The 9,154-nt window shown below is 44.9% G+C and overlaps 1 long non-coding RNA gene across 1 annotated transcript in view; it reads right to left on the minus strand.

The window, feature by feature from the left end:
• LOC142907355 (uncharacterized) overlaps positions 1–7,202 on the minus strand; it is a 31,789-nt gene extending 24,587 nt beyond the window's left edge. The window contains exons 1-3 of the long non-coding RNA XR_012930959.1: positions 6,990–7,202; positions 6,486–6,681; positions 2,799–2,948 (exon numbers count right to left, since the gene is read on the minus strand). This is a non-coding gene — a long non-coding RNA (uncharacterized LOC142907355). The remainder of the gene's footprint in view (positions 1–2,798; positions 2,949–6,485; positions 6,682–6,989) is intronic.
• Positions 7,203–9,154: the final 1,952 nt, after the last annotated feature.

Here is a 9,154-nt window from a genome sequence, read left to right on the forward strand (position 1 = left end):
CCCATTGCAACCTAAAGTGGCCTGGTCTCAGTTAGCTGATGAAATATGCAAGGGAGAAATTCATCATCGCTTGCGGCTGGGGTTGGCATCGTCCCCCACTCCTCCTGATGTCGAGGGTAAATGGGCGAGGTTTAGGACTGTGACTCATGCAGCTGCAATGGCTGCTTTGGGTACGCGGTCCAGACCTCCCCAGAGACCCTGGCTGACAGAGGAGGTGTTCAGGATTGTTGAGAAAGAGCGACAGGCCGACTCTCATCGGCTACAGCATCCCACGTCAGAGAATGAGGAGGCTTACTGCAGAATTCGCTCAGAGGTTCAGAGAACCGTGAGGCGCTGCAAGGATGGGTGGTGGTCGTGGGTTGCTGAGGAGATGGAGTCTGCCTCAGTGGCCCGCAATCACAAATCCCTATTTAACTCCATCAAAAAAGTAACCTGCAGCGCCACACCTATTACCATCATTAGGGGAAAAAACAGTGATCCAATCTCCGACCCCCAGGAACAGGTTTGCAGATTTGCTGAGCATTTCTTTGAGGTCCTGGGGGAGGGGAAATTCCTCAGCCAGGAGAACAACGTGGGACAATTTGGGGATGATCCTACTCAGTCTGTGATGCCTCAAATATTGAAAGAAGAAGTCACCCCCTGTGAGTGGCTGGCTGAGGTGCCATCTGTTGAGGAATTACTGAAGGCGATCCGGAGTCTGAGACCAGGAAAGGCACTGGGCAGAGATGATCTAACAAGCGAAATGCTGAGGGAGGGTGGGATTTGTGCACAGACTGCCCTATATGACATCATAACAACAGTCTGGACCACTGGATGGGTTTCCCAGGATTGGAAGGATGCCCTGGTGGTTCCCCTTTTTAAGAACGGGGACCACACAGACTGTAACAACTACAGGGGCATATCACTCCTCAGTGTGCCGGGAAAGGCCCTGGCAAGGATTATTCAACATCACCTTGCTAGGCACGCTGAGCAGAGGCTTGCAGTGCCCCAATGCGGTTTCAGGAAAGGGCAGTCCTGCACAGATGCCATATTTTCTGTCCGTCTGCTACAGCAGAGGTGTGGGGAATTCCCACAAGACCTACATCTCTGCTCTATTGACCTGGTCAAGGCCTATGATACCATCAGCAGGCCTGGGCTCTGGGTTGTTCTTCGTGCTTTTGGAGTCCCTGACCCTCTGCTCATGATCATTAAGGACCTTCATGATGGTGAGCGGGCCCAGGTAAAACTACGTGGCCGGGAGTCAGAGCCATTCCCTGTACACCTTGGGGTGTGACAGGGATGTCCTCTGGCTCCCACATTATTTAACATCTATTTTGACCACGTAGTTTGTGAAGCCTTCAATAGCTGTACCGGGGGGAATTTCCATTTGGTACAGATCTAATGGGAGGCTGATCGATGCCTGAGTGCGGTCAAGGGATGGCTCCCTATTGCTCACCCACGTTATGTATGCCGATGATTTGGTAATAGCTGCTCATTCAGAGGAGGAGTTGGAGATGCTGCTGGTCAGACTTGAGCATGCCACTAAGAGGTGGGGCCTTACCATCAGCCCCACCAAAACTAAGCACCTGCCTGGGTATTTTGTACTATCGGACACTCCACCCCCACAACTTCCAATCGGCGATGGGGCAGTTGTAGAGAGAGTGGAGAGTTTCCTATACCTGGGCAGTGTGCTTATGACCAGCTCCAGTTTAACAGGGGAAGTCTCACTCTGAATCAGTCGAGCAGAATTATCTTTTCATTGGTTGCGTAACACTGTGTGTTGAAGCTACCTGGTATGTCGCTCCGCACTAAGCTTCAGGTCTTCTCGGTCATTCTCTCCCTTCTCTACGCTTGCGAAACGTGGACCCCTCTAATTGAACATCTTCGCCAGTTCGAAACATTTAGGCTAGCCTGCCTACTATCCATCCTGGGTTTAACCAGGCTGGATTGTGTGAGGAGCTCACAAATCCTTGAAAGATCTGGATAAGGTCCCATCGGTGAGCTCCTCCGGCAGGCAAGGCTGCGTTGGCTGGGTCATGTAGCCCGCATGCCCAGCCACCGCATGCCGAAACAGCTTTTGTTCAGCCAGATCAAGGGGGCTAAACGGGCGCGGCATGGGCTAGAGAAGAGATAGAGTGATGTGGTACAGGAGGACGTGGAGCTGCGTGGACTTACCTATGACTGGTACAAGCGGTGTCAAGATTGGCCTCTGTGGAGGAGGCTAGTGAACGACGCTACTGGGCAGTTTGAGGCAGTCGCCCTCCAACAACAACGGAGGGCGGAGGAGCGATGCTCACAACAACGAGCGGAGCGCCGGGTGGCTAAAGCACAGCAAGTTGGCACAGTAGGGGGCACAGGTGGTGCATCAGCCAGTCGTCTCAGTCAGTCAGCCCGTGGCACCTGGGTCTGCCCCGTGACCTCTTGTCAGCGGGCGTTCGACACTCACGTGGCTTCAAGGTGCACATGGCCTTGCACAAGCGTCGTGGTGACGTCATCACCACTTAGTGGCGAATGGCGGTTGTTGTTGTAAGTCGATGTGTTTGTGTTTGTGGGTCAATGTCTGTAAGTGTGTGTAAGTCGATGTGTGTCTGTCTTTTTTGCCTGGGCAATGCCGGGTGCTTCCCGCTAGTATTACTATATACTATTATATTACTATGTACTACTATATTACTATATACTACTATAGTATTATATACTATTTTACTAGAAACTACTATATTACTATATACTACTAAATTACTAGACACAGTATTCTGGAGATTAAAAAAAGCTTTGTTGTGAATACAAATCAACAGTAAAATGGTGTGCAACATACTCACACTTTGTTTATCTTCAATCTGACCATTGAGAATCTTGTTAAACATTTCAAATGTGAATGTCTGAGGTTCCCATCCGATGGTGTCCATGACATTTACGTTAATTGGTGTTTCCTTTTGGTTTTGAAACGATGTAAGTTGATACTTTAGAAACTGCAATATATTTGCATGTAAGCAGACATACACACACACGTAAATACACTGTCCAAATTTAATATATTGCATTAATAAACATTGCATTTCAGACTAACAGTGCGATTGACATGTTGCCATTTCGGCTGTTTAGTTTTTAGCGTGATCTAGTGGTACACACAATCGGTAACTTCAACCACAGCTGCTTAAAATCAGTCGAATTCTCTAGTTAATGGAGCTGGTAAAAACAAGTAAGTACAAATTGTATTGAGATTATAACTGTTTGGCTGCTACTGATATTATTAATGGTCTTATTCAGAAAGTTGAACATGAAAGAAAGTAGGTCTACTAGTTCCTTTTCTGTTACCCGTTTTCCAGAACTACGAAAATTACATTACCAAAAAAATGTACGTGGTTACCGGTTTAAACCAGTTAACTAAATAAATATATTGAATTTGCGATTAAATGGAGTACATATATTTACTCTTTCACAATATATTGAAAGCGTGTTTGACGAACCACTCGAAATGTGAATGTTTAATGCTTTGTTTTAGTGAGTATGTCTTATATGAGAACCTGGTGCATTGTGTAAACAATGCTTGTATGCAACGCTGGCCTTCATCTCTTTATATTTCAATTTTTTTTTTAAAACGCTTTTACCAAGGTGCTGAACCAAACATCGCAATGTTTACAACAGAACAGTGGTCAAATGAGATGTGTTGATGAGAAGGACGGTAATATACGATGAAGATGGTGACGATGCGTGAAATAAACGATGATGAGTAGGAGAGAATGAGAGGTAGGAGGGTATGGAGTCCAGTGGACGGGGATTAGGGTTGGCTTTAGAAATGATGGAGGAGATTTCAGAAGTAGATGTTGGAGTAAAAGACGAGGTGCATGCGAGGAAAAAAATATGGAACGGATGAGGGAGTCTAAGAGAAAGAAAATTAGGAATGGATGGAGTCGATTTTAGACGTGAAAAAGTTAGCGACTTCGATGGCAGAAGGGTCAAAAAATACGGCGGATTGATAGGTGGAGAATGATTCCGATTGCACGGCATTCAAATCACACAGCATTTAACCAAACGCACAGCATTTCAATCACACACACAGCATTCGATTCATATACATGGCATTTCGATCATACAGAAATTAAATCACACACACAATAGATGAATCACACACACACACGCAGCAATTCAATCATAAACAACATTTCAATCACACATCATTCAATGACATACAGGGAATTTTGATCACACAGCATTCCAATCACACGCAACAAAGGCATCGATCAACGGTGCTTGGTCAAGGGCGTTGATCAAAGATAGTGATCAAAAGCGTTATCCCATTACGGGAACACGAACGTGTAGCTTGTACAATTCACACAGCCTTGGACTGGACCACCGCTCTCCGAGTAAAACCTGGACAATACAATTATTTGAGAGCAGAAGGACATAATGCTACATTCTGCACCGCCCAGTGGGTCTTAGCTAGCGTTGATCAAAGGCATCTGCAATAGCAACAAGAATAACAGCATCAACAGAAACAATGGAAGACAATAGAATCAACCACAGCAGCAATAGATTCAACTGCAGCACCAAGAACAGCAGCAGCAACAACAACATCATCGACTGCAATGCAACAACTAGCCATCAACTGGTCAACCCGGTCTGTGCACAGTACATGCGACGTTCTTTACCAATAAAATAATGGCGATCAAGACGGCGGTTTCTAACTTGAAGGCCGGCACAGCTTAGTTTGTAGACACCGGCGTCTACAAACTAAGCCGTGTCTGCGGCAGTAATTACATTGGGGAAACTAAGCGTCATGTCTTGGACCATGTTCGTGAACATAAGGCAGATCTAAAACACGGTAGGACCAATACCTCGGCTGTGGCTAATCATTGTTTTAATGCGGTGGGCTCGCACGAAATTGATTTCTCCGACGAAGGTATCAATAATAGAGGTTTTTGATTAGGTCGAAGGTACTTTGCACACCCACTGGCTATCAACAAAGATTCGTTCATGAATCCATCCATATATATAGACACAGAAGCAATTTCAACCGAGAAGATGGGTACACACTGAGCAATCTTTGGAAGGACGTTATTAACCAGTTTAAGTCATAACTGGCTGTGATGTTTACACCCTACCTTCGGCTCTCTGATTTTACATTAACAGGTTAAATTTCTCAAACTAACACAGCCACCTCGCACGCCGATGCGGCAGAGGTTCTGCGAACTTACATTAACAGTCTAATTTCTCACATTAACATCATTAGCCCTGCCCACTTTGTTTATGACCCTTTGGGCTACACCCATTTTAAATCTTTAAAACAGTCTGCCTCAGCAGCTTTACTCCTTTGTTCCTCCTGATGACGATCGCTTGTGTTGTGATCGAAACGTCATAGTTTTTTTTTGTTATTTTCTTTCAACTTATCTACGTTAATTTACCGAAAGACCGAAACATTTCGTGGAGGGAAACAGGGAAGGCAAATAAGCCAGATGCCTTTCATTGACCTCCAGTCCCAGGTGCTCGTCGAAAGTGGACCCTCAGGATAGGGTCATCCTGTGACATAAAAACGCAGCTACCTTGGCTGGAGGTATTGGAAAACATTGGTCGGATCAGCTCAATAACAATGGTGGAAGGCTGCTGGTCTTCTGTGTTCTCCATGGCCTTATAATAACCAACACGCTGTGATGGCATTAGCACATCCACGCAACATCATGGATGCATACCAGGTCTAAGTACATCAGCTGGACTAGCGCATGCGGGCTTATGGTGGAGCTGAACTCGCCATCAGATTGTCATTTGTAAGATGCGCCGGTCATTCTTCCACTGCGGTTGCGGGCGTCAACTCTCGATTCCATTTCGAACCCACAAAGAGCCTGGTCTCAGGTTGTTGATGAAGATTGAAAGTGACAATTTTATGATCGCTCGCGGATGGGGGTTGGCAACGTTCCTCCCTCTCCTGATGCCGAGGGGAATTCTGGACCATGACTCTTGCAGCTGCTATTACTGGTTCGGTTATGGAGTCCAGACACACCCCTAGAGACCCCGGACCACGGCTGATGTTGGACGTGTTTCGGCTAACTGGGAGAAAGTGGACTGGCTCACCTCATTCCATCTATAACACCCCACGTCAGAGAGCGTGGAGGCTTCATTGCAGCCTTCAAACATACTTCACTTCTCAATTCGCGTGGGACATTGCCCAATAGGCCAGAGAAGTCGCAGATAACCACGAATTTACGTGTCATTTAACAATCTCAACCTCGACATGTCTGCCATATTTAAAATAACAATTGCGTTTGTAAAAAAATATTGTTGACAGATTCTCCAACATTTTAATGATAGCCATAATACCGAGGATGAAGTATTCTATCGTTGTGATGACATTCAATTTTTTTCAAAGTAACGGCTGGATCCGTGTAAGATATCAAAGCATACATGATATCTTCAAATTAAAGCGTATGCATTTCATGTTATTGATGACAAGAGTCTAATTGTAAACAAACATAATAAGACTCCACGACTTCTACAGTTATTACAATACTTACATGTTGAGTTGTACTTGAACCCTTGGTCGAAGCCGTTACTGCACGTGATCTAATTCGATCACTTATTGCTGTTTCCCAAGTGTTGATTAAGCTTGACTTTCCATGGCCAGACCTTCCCAGCAGCAAGATGTTGGCAGGAATGCCTTTATTTGGGGAATTATAGTTAATTAGCTTGTTCTTCAAAGTATCCATGTTTCTGGATGAAAGAAGAATACACATATATTTATAGTAAAATGAAGAGTTCAAATTATATCATATTTTGTAAATATCAACAATAACTGAAAGTTCATATTTAGGAATGTTGCTGTGCCACAATGTTTATAAATTGGATTTATTTGCAAACATTATGGTTGTTAGGTTGTTTGTTTTTCATTCATGACAACAATATAAAAAATAAGCTGATAACTACTTGTTACTAGAGGAATACACGTAATATGTTTTACCATTTCAATATGAGAAAGGAAGGCAGCTGTTGTGGTGTAATGGTAATCGCACTAAACTTACATTTTAGAGGTTGCTGTTTCGATGCCACCTCTGGCGTGGCAGTTGAAACAATGGGTTACGTTTCTTAAACAACCAAACCTCTATTATGCTTTTTTTTCCAGGAAATACTTACTGAATCTGTGCCATAGTGCATTAACTATTCAGAGGGTAGGCAACGTTCGTCCATGCAGATCTTGGGATGACTGCCATATTTGAGCGTTGCCTCGCGGTTGCAACCCTCATTCATTATAGATGTATGCACACCAATGAGGTGTCATAGAAGTGGATGATTATTCAGAGAGTTAATTATTACCACCTTGCTCGCAATAATTACAATTTGCCGTGTATGGACAGGGAATTACTCATCTCATCATTGGTCAATTCTGCATGCTTTTCAAATCAAGTAGCTGATTGCCTGAAACCGTGTGCAAAGTTCTGATTATGAGCAATTATCTAGGCCACGAAGTGTAACGGATTCGTGGAGACCTCGTCTTCCATTGACTATCAATGGCTCGGGGCTTTGTATAAAACGAGAGCGCAGAGGAATTGGAGGGGAGTACAATATCCCAATAATTACCCACACGGGAGTCGAGTGACACTGCCAGTACTAGTCACAGTACGTTGTCACATTGTAGTGTATTTGTTTAGTCAGTACATTTGGGTCCTTGAAATCATAATAATAATAATAACTCCCTGTGTGGATTACAGTGGACATCTAGGCTAGCGTGAAGACAAGATTATAGCAAGATAAATGCACAAGTCTTCATTGTCCTTTTTTTGTGGGTCCGAAGATGGTCAAGACCAATCTAGGATTGACGGACACTGTTACAGCTCGGGCACCAGGTGTTTTTGAGTTGGATTTCGGGCCCCGGGTTGTTGATTCAGTCTGAAGCCACGCTGCTGTTTATGCCACTCCAGTTTTTCCTATACCTGTTGTCGTCATATGGTTTCAAAGGTGAGGTTTTGTTCAGCAGCAGACTCCTACCCCACCCGTAACGATACTGTGCAACATTCTCCTACGAGCTGTAGTTCATGTAGCACGTCGTGTCGGCATTGAGGACTATTTGAAGGACATTTTCTTCCCTCTTTAGTTTATTCCTTAATGGAGCCGAGATAATAAAACTTGTTTCCGAAGTCATCCCTCCAGACGTCATGGCCAGCCCAACAACGTGGATGTTGGATGATCATTGTCTCCATCTGTGTGGTGTTTGAAGATCTCTATCTTCTGACTGTATTCAAAATATTCCCTGGAGGTGTTATGGATGGCCGCAAGTACAACAGGGCAGTGCGACTACACAAAACTCCTGTACTAAGCTCTCATGCGAATGACATGGGATGGTGTCCTGTCCTGCTTGTAAGCAACTCGCATAAACTATACGGTTTACCTGGATGATACACTGAGGATCATTGCCAACCTTGGGAAAGAAGTCTCACAAGCTGCTTTGAAGGAGGTCCTCGAGAACAGCTCATGTACACGCATCATGGAACTGTTTGCAGTCTACCGCGAGTTCCTCAGAGATGGAAACGGCAGCCTCTGGACCTTCTGGACGTCCTATTTGGACATGGTTGAAATCTTGTTGGGGCTAATCCGAGCATCCAGAGAGGGAGACTGGATGCTACACTTGGCAAGCATTCGAGCAATGATCCCATGGATGAATTATTGCACGCTACCTCCCCTACTACTATGTCCAGATGTCTCAGCTGCCCATCACACACCCAGATGTGTACACGCATGACATAATCAGCCTGGAATTGTAATCAGATGATATTAGAAGCATAGAGATGTATCTTGTGAAGACACGAGAAAGAATAAGAAACGAGTAAGCAGTCACACAGATGAGGATGCTGCGGTGGATGTTTGGTTTAACAAGGAAAGACACGGTGAGAAATGAAAAATTTAGAGGAAGAATCGCGGTGGTAGAAATGACAGAGAAGATGAGAGAGAAAAATAACTGGTGTGGTTCGATCGTGTGGAGAGACAACAGGAAAATGATGTGGGTCAGAAGGTGCATGTAATGCATGGAGAAGGAAAGAGATCTAGAGGAGGGAGGCAGAAGAATAGGTGGAGGGACGATGTGGTACAATCGGACCATAGTTGTCCGAGGAGCGGAAAGAGAGATGGCGCAGGACAGGGCAGTGTGGAGAAGGCTGGCAAGGACAGAGACCCCACATGAGTGGAACATACG

Source organism: Petromyzon marinus, chromosome 78 (assembly GCF_048934315.1).
Source record: "Petromyzon marinus isolate PM22_M1 ecotype Great Lakes invasive population chromosome 78, UKy_Petmar_22M1.pri1.0, whole genome shotgun sequence".
NCBI lineage: Eukaryota > Metazoa > Chordata > Hyperoartia > Petromyzontiformes > Petromyzontidae > Petromyzon > Petromyzon marinus.